This window comes from Loxodonta africana, chromosome 17 (genome assembly GCF_030014295.1).
Source record: "Loxodonta africana isolate mLoxAfr1 chromosome 17, mLoxAfr1.hap2, whole genome shotgun sequence".
Lineage (NCBI taxonomy): Eukaryota > Metazoa > Chordata > Mammalia > Proboscidea > Elephantidae > Loxodonta > Loxodonta africana.
The window spans coordinates 6,120,961-6,133,217 of record NC_087358.1 but is presented as its reverse complement, the minus strand read 5'-3'; the positions used below and the strand labels follow the sequence as shown (position 1 = coordinate 6,133,217).

Sequence of the window (12,257 nt, the reverse complement as noted above, 5' to 3'; positions counted from 1 at the left end):
TCATACTGAAGGCTGTAGGCTTTGATCTTCATCAGTAAGTGCTTCAAGTCCTCTTCACTTTCAGCAAGCAAGGTTGTGTCATCTGCATATCGCAGATTGTTCATGAGTTATTCTCCAATCCTGATGCCGCGTTCTTCTTTATATAGTCCAGCTTCTTGGATTATTTGCTCAGCTTGGCGTAGTGGTTAAGTGCTACAGTGCTAACCAAAGGGTCGGCAGTTCAAATCCACCAGGCACTCCTTGGAAACTCTATAGGGCAGTTCTACTCTGTCCTATAGGGTCGCTGTGAGTCAGAATTGACTCGACGGCACTGGGTTTGGTTTTTTTTTTCTTTTTTGGACCCTAGTGGGAGTGAAACGGTATCTTACTGTGGTTTTGATGTTCATCTCTCTGATGGCTAATGATGCTGAGCATCTCGTCATGTGTTTGGTGGCCTTCTGAACGTCCTCTTTGGTGCAATGTGTATTCAAGTTCTTTGACTGGATTCTTTTATGACTGGATTTTTTGTTGTTGTTAAGTTGTCGAAGTTTTGGTTATTTGATTCTTGTTGGATATATGATTTGGGTAATTCTTTTTAAATGTTGTTTAATTCTATTTGCTAATATTTTGTTAAGGATTTTTGCATCTATATTCATGAGGAATATTGGTGTGTACTCTGTCTTGTTTGTACTTTTTTTTTTTATTCTCTGTTTGGTTTTGGTATCAGGGTAATAAAAATTATTTGAAGAGTGTTCCCTCCTCTTCTATTTTCTGGAGGAGAATGTGTAGCATGGATGTTAATATTTCCTTAAATATTTGGAGGAATTCTCTAGTGAAACTATCTGGGTCTAGAGATTTCTTCTTTGGCAGTTTTAAAATTAAAAATTCAATTTTCATTAGGTAAAAAAAAAAAAAATTTTTTTTTATAGGGATATTCAAATGATGTATTTCATATTGGGTGGACTGTGGTAGTTTGTGTTTTTCAAGGAATTGATCCATTTCATTTAAATTGTTAAATTTATGTGTGTAGAGTTAGTTTAGTATTCCCTTACTATCTTTTTTTATGTCTGCAGGGTCTGTAGTGATATCCCATGTCATTCTTCATTTTGGTAATTTGTATTTTGTGTCTTTTTGTCTTTGTCAGTCTTGCTAGAGGTTTGTCAATTTCATTCATCTTTTCAAAGAACCAACTTTTTGTTCCCTTGATTTTCTGTATTGTTTTTCTATTTCAGTTTCATTGGTTTATGGTCTAATAGTTATTATTGCCTCCCTTTTACTTCTTTTGGTTTAATTTGCTCTTCTTTTTATGGGTTCTTGGGGTGGGATCTTAGATTATTATTTGAAATATTTCCTCTTTTCTAGTGTATGAATTTAAAACTCATTACCGTAGTGTCAATTTTGACTCATAGCAACCCTATAGGACAGAGTAGAACTACGCTATAGGGTTTCCAAGGCTGCAAATCTTTGCAGAAGCAGACTGCTACATCTTTCTCCCACATATCACCTCATGGGTTTGAACCACTGACCTTGTGGTTAGCAGCTGAGTGCTTAACCACTGTGCAACCAGGACTCCTTGTATGAATTTAGTGCTATAAATTCCCCTCTCAATATTATGTTATCTGTGTCCTACACGTTTTGATGCATTGTGTTTTCATTTTTGTTCAGTTCAGTGTGTTTTTTTAAATTCCCTTGGGACTTCCTCTGTGACCTATGGGTTATTTAAAAGAGTGTCATTTGCTTCTGAGTGTTTGGAGATTTTCTGTTCTCTTCCTCATATTGATTTTTAGCTTGATTGCATTGTGGTCAGATGTATCCAAATGATGTATTTCCTATTGGGTGAACTGATTTATTTTAAAATATTGAACTTTCTATTTATTTGCTGAGTTACTCTGTATAATTTAAGATCTTTTAACTTTCTTCATCTTTGTTTTATAACCCAGGGTTTAGTCTATCTTGGTATATGTTCTGTGGATGCTTGAGAAAAATGTGGTTTTGTTTTTGTTCTTGTTGCGTGCAGCGTTATGTGTGTAATGCTTTCATGACATATCATTTTTCACCCTTTTGCTTTCAACCAGCCCATATAATTACATTTGAAGTGAATTTCTTGTAGATAGTGTGTAGTTGGTTGGTGTTTTTTAATCCACTCTGCCAATCTCTATCTTTCAATTGTTAGTTTTAGACCATTTACATTAAATGTAATTTCCTGATATTTTAGGGCTTCAGTTTGCCATTTTATTTTTGTTTTTTCTTTGTGTTTTTCATTGCTGTTTTCATTTTATTGCCTTCCTATTGGTTATTTGAGCCTTTCTTTAACATCACTTTAATTCATTTATATGCTCTAGCTATATGTGCATCTATTTGTATAGTTTTTTAGTGGTTGTTCTCGGTTTACATTATATATATAGTTTATCACAATCTACTACTGTTATGGTTTTACCAGTAAAAGTGAAGTATAGGGACCTTACCTGTCCATATGTCCCTTTACCCTCCCCTGTTTATAATTGTTTAAAATATTTCCTCTACATACATTTAGAACCACATCAGACAGTGTTAAAAGTTTTGCTTCAACTCTTAAAAATAATGTAGAAAACTCAAGAGGAGAAAGGAAGGCAGTTTGTGTATTCATTTTTGCTTACTATGTTCTTTCTTCTTTCCTGATGTTGCAAGGCTCCATCTTGTATTGTTTATTTTCTGTTCAGAAAACTTCCCTTAGCCATTCCTTTAGGGTGGGTCTTTTGGACACAAATTCTCTTAGTTTCATTCATCTGAAAATGTCTTGATTTTTCCTTCATTCCTAAAGGGTATTTTCACTGGACATAGGATTCTGACTCATAGCACCTCATAGATTCACTATGAGTCAGAATCAATTCGACAGCAACTGGTGTAGGATTCTGGAGTTGACAGTTCTTTTCTTTCAGCATTTGAAAAATATCTTGCCATAACCTTCAGTCCTCTGTGGTTTCTGAAGAGGATTCTGCTCTTATTTCAATGGTTTTTCACTATAGGTAAGATGTCATTTTTCTCTGCGGCTGTCTTTAAGGGTTTTGTTTTGTTTCCTTTGTTTTTAGTTCTCAAAAGTTTGGTTATGATGTCTCGGTGTGGATTTCTCTTTGAGTTTCACTCAGTTTCTTGCATTCTGTAGGTTTATGTCTTTTGCCAGATTTGGAAAGTTTTCACCCACTATTGTTTCAAGAACTTTTTCAGCCCCTCCCTCTTTCTTCTCTCCTTCATGGATTCTAATCACATGAAACTTAGATCTTTTGTTATAGTTTTATAGGTCCCTGAGGCTCTGTTCGTTTTTTTTTTTCAGTCCCTCTTCTCTCTATTATTCAGAATGTGTACTTTCTATTGCTGTCTTCCAGTTCACTGATTCTTTCCTCTGTCCCCTCCATTCTGCTATCGAGTTTTTTATTTTGGTTTTTTAATTTTCTTTTTCTGTTCTATAATTTCCATTTGGTTCTTCTTTACATCTTATATTTCTGTGCTGAAATTTTCTATTTATTTGCTGAAGCATTCTTTTTTCCCCCCCATTTGTTTCCAGCATGTTCATAACTGCTTGTTGAAGCACTTTTATGATGGCTTCTTTAAAATCTATGTCAAATAATTCTAACTTCTCTGCCATCTTGGTGTTAACATCTCTTTTCTTTCAGTTTGACATCTTCCTGGTTCTCTGTATGATGACTGATTTTCATTTGAAACCTGGACATTTTGGGTTTTGTGTTATGAGATTCTGAATCTTATATAAACCTTATTTTAGCTGACTTTCTCTAATACGTCTCAGGAAAGTGGGAGGATGCCACTTTGTTAGTGTCAGGTGGGACTAGAAGTCCAGGTTTCCTGTTCAGCTTCTGTTCTCCCGAAGTCAGGGGCTCTTTGTTACTGCTGGGAAGGGGTAGGAGTGCCTCGCTAATGCTCCTCACATGCCCTCCTCTGGCGCCATCTCAGCAGGGAGGGAAAAGGGTGATTCATTACTCCCAAGTGGAAGTGGATATCCAGGCTCCCCATTTGACTTTTGTTGGCACAGCTACAGTTGGGTCCACATTTTTTCCATGGTGTTTGGGTTGGGTAGAGCAGTTACTGTCTAAAAGTTTTCTGCCTTGCTAAGCAGACCCTTTCCTCATCCTCTGGCTAGAGAAAGCACTTTTTTCCCCTTCTTTTGGAGGCTTTATTATCTGTGCCTTTGGCATTTCTGTGTTTCCAGCTTGTTCAGCTCCAGGTCTGGGCTACATGAGGGAAAAAGAAAACCCGGTGAACTCTTAGCCACGTTATTACTCAGGTCCTGAAATTCCCAGCCAGTCTGTCTTCTCTCAACCTTTCAGTTTCTTCTTATGTTTGCTTTATATGTATATCCAAAGTTTTCAGTTGACTTAACAGGAGGAATAGCGAAAAGCAAGTCTACTCCAGTACACATATATTATAAAGAGGGATAAACACAAATTCTAGTCAATTATTCAAGTTCACAAGAGTCAGGACTGCAGCCTAAGTTTTCTGACACCTGATTTCTTGCTACCTGCTTTTTGAATGCCTATTTCATGGCTGATAGCTTGTTACCAAATCATCATTTTATTATATAACTGTCCTTATTTGTACTTTGGCATTTTAAAAGAACCAAGAGTTACAGAAAAAAGGAGCCATGAACAAAACATACAAATGGTCAAAACAGCAATTTTTTAAATAAATAAACCTTTAAATTGAGAACACAGCTGGCCACTAGGAGGGAGGTGTTAAAAGATCCATCTCTAAAGACAAAATCTTCACTATTTAATTAACATAAATGCATTAAAATATTAACAAGAGGACTAACTAGGAAGGAAACTCGAAAGTCACAAGCTGATGTAACAAAGGGTAATTTGAAAAATCAATTTTTATTAACATTTTTATTTTTTTATGACATTTTTCAAAGGAAAAGAAGCCAATTTTGGTTAAACCGTAACATGAAAAAATGCCCAAGAAATTGTGCATGTACTTTTTGGTAGTGCTCAGTTTGATCATATAAAGTTCATTAATAACTTTATGTCTCTTGATTCCCAAGCCAAGAGGGACTTGATGTGCAAGTAGGTGATGTTTTTACAAGAGAACAGCCCTGCTGCCATCAGCCCCTCACTTTCTCTAAGCCCATCTCAGAGCACAGGCCAGCTGCTGGAACACTCAGAATGAAAGTAACTGCCCCCAAGAGAAGTTAAACTTTGACAGCCAAAACACAGAAGAGGTCTTCTAGCTCAGGTGAAAGAGGGTGTGGAGGAAAGGGGTAAATGAAGGGGAGCTGTGAAGTTTAATAAGAAGTGAGAGCTATTAAATGTATTTACTTATTTTAATTACTATTTGTCACTTTGGCCTCATAACTAAGACAGTAAGGTGTTCACCAAGACACTGAGCATTTGAGTGAAAGGTCATCATATTTAATGTGAAGCAGAACTCTGATTAAGGAAGAAGAAAAATCAACACTTTGAAGAATATGGAATTTACTTAAGTAGATATTAATTAACTTAGGAAATTCACTGGAAAGGCTCTATGGGAAGAAGATATAAAAAATGGGGTGAAAAGGAAGCAGTGTTTGTTTTTCAGGAATCTGTCAGCCCTATTTCTCATCATGGCATCAGGGCCAGCAAACAATTTTCAAACCTTACAGTTTGCTGGGAGTGAAGAGCTCCTGAATGTGGAGTGTGGAGGAGCTGTGACGAGCTAGCTGGTATCAGGAAAGGATCAGGTAAGTGACAGCAACTAGACGAGCTCCGTCCGAGTGAGTAGGTGGTTAGTCCAGGCTGTTTCAACCAGACCCCTTGGTGGAAAATCAAGGGAAATAAGATAATGTGTTTAGAAGGATTGCAAATGTGTGTGCAAAATGGTGTGTGTGTGTGTGTGTGTAAGTGGATGTTTGTGTGCAAGTGTAGAAAGCAGGATGGGGCGTGGCCAGCTGGAGATAGAAGTGTCTGAATCATTCACAGGCATCAGTCTAAGATTTCAGGACATGAGGTTGAGGAGAGTCCGGTCATCTAGAAATAGGCTCAGAAATAAGGCAGAAAGCAGATTCCTTCCCTGTGGTTGAGCCACACGGTGTGGCTTCCCTCAGGGCTCCCCAGCATTGGGGAACACATTTTCTAAGCCCCAATCTGAGACATGTGCTTTGATAAGAATGTTTGAAAATGAATCCATCCCAAAATCCAGGAGTCGGAATCAACTCCACAGCAATGGGTTTGGTTTTTTGTTTTGTGATTGCCATGTTAACTGGGTTTCTCAGCCTTGACACTATCGGCATTTTGGGGCAGGATAATTCTTTGTTCTGAAGGGCTGTCCTGTGCATTGTAGGATGTTTAGCAGCATCCTTGGTCTCTTCCTACTAGATGCCAGTAGCACTCCCCTCCCAGTTATGACAACTAAAAATGTCTCCAGACATTGCCAAATGACCCCTGAGGTTAAAATCACCCTGGTTGCGAAAAACTGCTACATCTGTGTTATATTAATTGCCACTTCCAACGGCCCCAATCCTAATCCTACTTAATCTCTGCAGCATTTAACATTATTGTCTGGCCACACCCTCCTTTTGTAAACCCTGTCTTCTCTGGCCTCATGAAGCTTTCTTTATTGCCTTGGTTCTTAGCTCCCTTCACTGTCAACTTTTTCTCAATACCCCCAGAGTAGGTAGAACCCAAGAATCAGTCATTTTTTCCTTGATGATTTAGTTTCATCTCATGATCGCTCCCTCAAAGTAGCCAACTCCCAAGTCAATGATTGATACTCTAATGAGCTGGAACCCGGTATAGCTCAGGCACTGGCTGGGTCACTGGTGCAGTGCAGTTAGCTCCTTCGTTGACCCTGAACCCACCTCTGAACTTCACACGCACACTTCTGAATTCTTTCTCAGAACCTCCATGTAGTTATACCTCTGAAGACTTAAGATGAAAATATCCAGCAATGACTTCTCTCCCTGCTCCAGGATGTGTTCCCTAGCTTTATTGATGGGATCATCATCTTTACTGTCTCAGGGGTTAGAAAACCCTGGAAGACTATTGTCTTCTTCCCCTAAACAAGCATTTGGTCCTCAAACCAGGATCAATCTCTCTACTGTGAGTGCATTTGATTCTTCCTCTGCAGAGTCTCTATATCAATGTGTTCCTTTCCACACCACAATATAGTCCTAGGTCAGATCCTCTTCTTTTCTCAACTGGTTGCCTTTCTGTCCCCCCATTTCCATTTTCTCCCCAGTACCCATCCATCCTGGAGCCCTGGTGGTGTACCAGTTAAGGGCTCAGCTGCTAACCAAAAGGTTAGCAGTTTGAAACCCTATGAGGCAGTTCTACTCTGTACTGTAGGGTCTCTGAGTCAAAATCGACACAACAGAAATGGGTTTGGTTTGGTTTTTTGAATTTTGGAAAGGTGATGGGATATTACTGCTTAGATTAAATATATATGTGTATGTTGTTATTGTTAGGTCGAGTAGATTCTGACTCATAGCGACCCTATGTACAACAAAATGAAACACTACCCAGTCCTGTGCCATCCTCACAATGTTTGCTGTGTCTGAGCCCATCGTTGCAGCCACTGTGTCAATCCATCTCGTTGAGGGTCTTCCTCTCTTTCACAGACCCTCTATTTACCAAGCACGATGTCCTTCTCCAGGGACTGGTCCCTCCTGATAACATGTCCAAAGTACATGAGACGGAGTCTCATCATCCGTTCCTGTAAGGAGCATTCTGACTATACTTCTTCCAAGACAGATTTCTTCGTTCTTCTGGCAGTCCACAGTGTATATGCAATATTCTTCGCCAACACAATAATTCAAAGGCATCAATTCTTCTTCAGCCTTCCTTCTTCATTGTCTAGTTTTTGCATGCATGTGAGGTGACTGAAAATACCATAGCTTGGGGTCAGGCACAGCTTAGTCCTCAAGGTGACATATTTGCTTTTTAAATCTTTAAACAGGTCTGTTGCAACAGATTTCCCTGAAGCAATATGTGGTTTGATTTCTTCACTGGTGCTTCTATGGACATTGATTGTGGATTCAAGTAAAATGAAATCCTCGACAACTTCGGTATTTTCCCTGCCTTGCTAACCCACACTAAAGAGACTCTCTCCATTGTTGGATCTAAAGAAGTAAGCTGCCATGTTGTGAGAGGATGTCTTGAGAGGGCCATGTGGCACCGTATTACTGGTGGTTTCTAGGAGCTGAGAGCGGTCCTCAGCCAAACGTCCTACAACGGTAAGGAGATGAATTCTTCCAACAAACTGAGGGAACTTGGATCTTTCTGCAGTTGAGCCTCTGATAGGCCCGTAGCCCTGGCCAACACCTGGTTGCAGCCTGGTGAGATCTCAATCAGAGAACCCAGTTAAGTTGTGCCCAGATTTCTGACCCTCAAAAACTGTGAGAGAATAAATCTGTGCTGTTTTTAGTTGCTAAGTTTGTAATCATATCTCACACAGCAGTAGAACAATAATGTTGTTTGTTGTGTGCCATACAACTAATGTGACAGACTTGTCACCTGGGGCTGTAATTTTTACAGGAGCAGATCACCAGGTCTTTCTCCTGCCGAGTGGCTGGGTGGGTTTGAACCACCAACCTTTTTGGTTAGCTGCCTCGTGCCTAACCACTGTGCCACCAGGGATCCTTCAAAACATGGTAGGTCCTTCAGAGCAGGAACCAACACTGCTTTTATCTGCAGCACCAGGCAGGGTCTGGCATACAAAAAGTGCTCAAAAAATATTGTTGTCTGACTAAGTAAGTAACTGAACAACTGAGTGAGTGAATGCAAGGCCTGCTTTTTGGTAGTGGAGCAGTCAACCACTGTTGACTACCCTGAGACATCTCAGACCTTCTGTCGTCCTTGTGTTTGATGCTAACGTGGTTATGTGCTTTGATCTATCCTTCTCATTTCTATGCCCAGTCTAGGCTTCCTTCCATATTCCAGAAGGCCTTGTGTCTTTACAATGTGTCTGACTCATGCCGGTTTGCTGATCCAGGTGTTCTGAACTGTGCAGCAATCTTGCGAGGTCTCCTTTCACACTATGTCCTGGATGGAGCCCAGCTTGGAGCACTTTCCTGGGCAACACAATGTGAGTGACAGCCCATTTCAAAGAGCTTCTCCTGTCAATTGCTTTACACCATTTCCTGAACCTCGGAACAATTTTCTGGCTCTCTGATGCCCTCTAATATCTCCTGGCTGTCCTGAAACTTCTGAAACACAGCATTGTCCTCAAGCCATTTTTTAAATTTTTTTAATGAATTCATTTTTTTCCACTTAATGCAAATTTCAGACCTCAGGTTTGACAGAAATGGAGGCCTGTATTATTGACAAATGCAAACACCTGTGTAACCCAAATTCCTGTCAAGATACAGAACATCACCATCTCCCAGAATGTTCCCAGATGCTGTATCCCAGTCATTCCCTGCCCTATCCCACCCTCCCGAGAAAACCCTAGATTCCTTTTGTCTGTTCTAGAACTTCTTATCAATGGAATCATACAGTACATACTCTTTCGTGTTTGGTTTCTTTTACTCAGTATGTTTTTGAGATGCATCTGTGCTATTTCATGGGTAAGCAATTTGTTCCTTTTTACTGCTCAGTAGAGTTCCATTGTGTGAACGTACCACAGTCCATTTATCTATTCTCCTATCCATTGACCCCTTGATGGTTTCCAGGTTTTGGCTACATTTTCAATAAAATTGTGCATTTCTTTAATAATTTTTAATCAAAGTTTGTAATATATTTTTGTTGTCTTAATCAATCATAGACAAAGAATAATTATAATATCAATTCAATCCAGCAGAAAATCTTTAACACTTTCAATTTTATAGTCACAAGAATGCAAATTAAATATATATATATATTGGAAACCCTGGTGGCATAGCGGTTAAGAGCTATGGCTGCTAACCAAGAGGCCAGCAGTTCAAACCCACCAGATGCTCCTCGGAAACTCTATGGGGCCGTTCTACTCTGTCTTATAGGGTCGCTATGAGTGTGAATCGACTCAACAGCACTAGGTTATAATGAAAAAAAATTACGTGTTAACATAAACATATGGAAGGGAGATCATAGCCTCCCACATTATTTCAGGAAGGACAGAAGCACAATAGTTGGAAGATCATGGAGTGTGTTGTTTACAGCCTTTAGTTGCATTGTTCCAGTTACTATTGCTGCTTGACAAATTACCCCATAACTTACAGCTTAAAACAACAACCAATTCACTTGTGCTCACAGGCTCTGGGGGTCAGGAATTTGGACAGGGCAGTGGGAATACTTGTCTCTGCTTCACTATATCTGGGACCTCAAGTGGGAAGACTGAAAGGTGGGGGTGACTTGAAGGCTGGAGGCTGGAACCATCTGAATGGTCACATGGTCACGTAGTCTAGTACCTGGACTGGAAGGATTTGAAGACTGGGACTTCTGGCCACAGAGCCTGCCGTGCCGTCAGGATTGCTGGACTTATTGCGCAGCTTCTCAGGGCTCTGAGCGTGAGGGCACCCGTGAACGAGGAGTATGCTGCACCCCCGTTTTTGTCCATCCTCAGAAGCAAAGCCACGTCATTTCTCCACCCCTTATTGGCTGAAGCAGTCCCAAGCTTGCCAGATACAATGGGACATGAGAGGACAGTGACAATTTTAACCTCCATAGTCACTGTAGAAAAAAATGAGTGACTGTATTTTTCCAGCACTTATTATACTGCTACTCAATAGATAGCTCATAATTAAACTATAAGTGAAAATAAATCTTTTTGTACATAAAAGAATTTCGAAGCCTGTTCAAAATACCGTGAAGAAAAATGTGTTTCTTTTCCCTAATGCCTGCTTTTATCCTAAATTAGATCCTGGGCTCCAGTTAATCCCTCTCTGACTGCACTTGTTATCTGTGAATCTCCGAATGCTTTGTGAACACGACCAGTTAGGCGATCTTGGGGCAGGTTTTGTTCGTATTTTGTATCTTGGGAAACTGCAACTGCGGTCAGCACTCAGGCCAAATGCAACCCAGATGGACGATCAATGTGGTTTCATTAAAATGCCTGCCTTCTTGGTCAACGGTCAGGCTCTGACCCCCAAACGAAGCTGAATTTTCACCTCAAACCCTCACACTGGGAAGAATGCGGGCCTTCCAGAGTCTTCTTTTCCGGTTTCCCACCAATGTGGCTTGGAACACTCCTGAGGAAACCGTAGGTGTCTCTGAATTGGTTATTTTATTTTCCCTCTGAGAAAATCCCTTTTTGCTGGAAACTAACACACCACATACCCTTTTACAAAAAGCAGTGATTGCAGAATTTTACACGTTCCTTGTGCATCTATGTGCACAGTGTGAAAAGCACTCATTAATCTGCGAAAAATAGAGTAAAAGTAATGGGAACCACATAAACAAAACCACTGACTGAGGAATCTTTTACTCCAACCCCTGGAGCCTTTCATGGATGGGCTAAACTGAAAGTTAACACTGCACTCAAGTATAGTTTTTTATAATTGTTTTTCCAGAAAATGTTTACTTTTTATATGTACAGTTTACTGTGTAATTATTCCTCATTATTTAATTTGTGTCTGTCTGCTCCTCCATTAAGTCATAAGCCTCTGGAAGGCAGGAATTGTCTAATACGTCTTTTCTGTCTCTCGCAGTTCCTATCAATGGATTAGGTACATAAAAAAATAGCAGGTGCTTAATCTGGGGCCGACATTTAAAATCTTGAACAACTGACCAATCAGAAAGAACACTAGTGGTAGCATTGGAGAGTCCCCTAGCTGTGCCAGCTACTTAAGCTGCTGAATGGATCAGATGTGGGTCCAGGGGTGATGCAGGGAGGGAACCAAGGTAATGGCAGGTGGCCTTTGGGAACCTCAGGCGGTGGCTATTTATTACCCAGTATAGCACAATTTACGTAGTATTTTAAAATCAGTGTGTAGCTATAGCAGCAGACACCAGCTCAATATCAGCCCTGAGTATATCATTATCTCCTTTTAAACAGAAGAGTCAACTGAGGCCCAAGATGCAAAGCTATGTTCCCAAAGCCAACCAACAAACAGAGCAAGTCAACAGCAAGACTGGACATCAGCCTTCAGTATTCTTGACTCCAAATATCACAGATCAGGCAATTTTATGGATCGGACGATGTCCCTTGGATCCATTTTAACCCTTTTTTTTTTTTTTTTTTTTTTTGTCCTCCCTCCTTTGGAGTTCTTTTGATCCCAACAACCAATGTTTAGGAGAACTACCTTCTAATTACTAGAGGCTCCTTGCCTGCAGGTGGAAGTAGCTAGAACAGACAAGGGAGCCAGGTTCCCTGTCCTCTACCCCATCAGTTTTAGGCTA

At 40.1% G+C, this 12,257-nt stretch overlaps 1 long non-coding RNA gene across 1 annotated transcript; it reads left to right on the top strand.

The window, feature by feature from the left end:
• The first annotated feature begins 1,841 nt into the window (after positions 1-1,841).
• Positions 1,842-10,735, top strand: LOC104845841 (uncharacterized). The gene is made up of 3 exons (XR_775679.3): positions 1,842-2,984; positions 5,545-5,686; positions 7,900-10,735. It is a non-coding gene; the product is annotated as an uncharacterized LOC104845841 (long non-coding RNA).
• Positions 10,736-12,257: the final 1,522 nt, after the last annotated feature.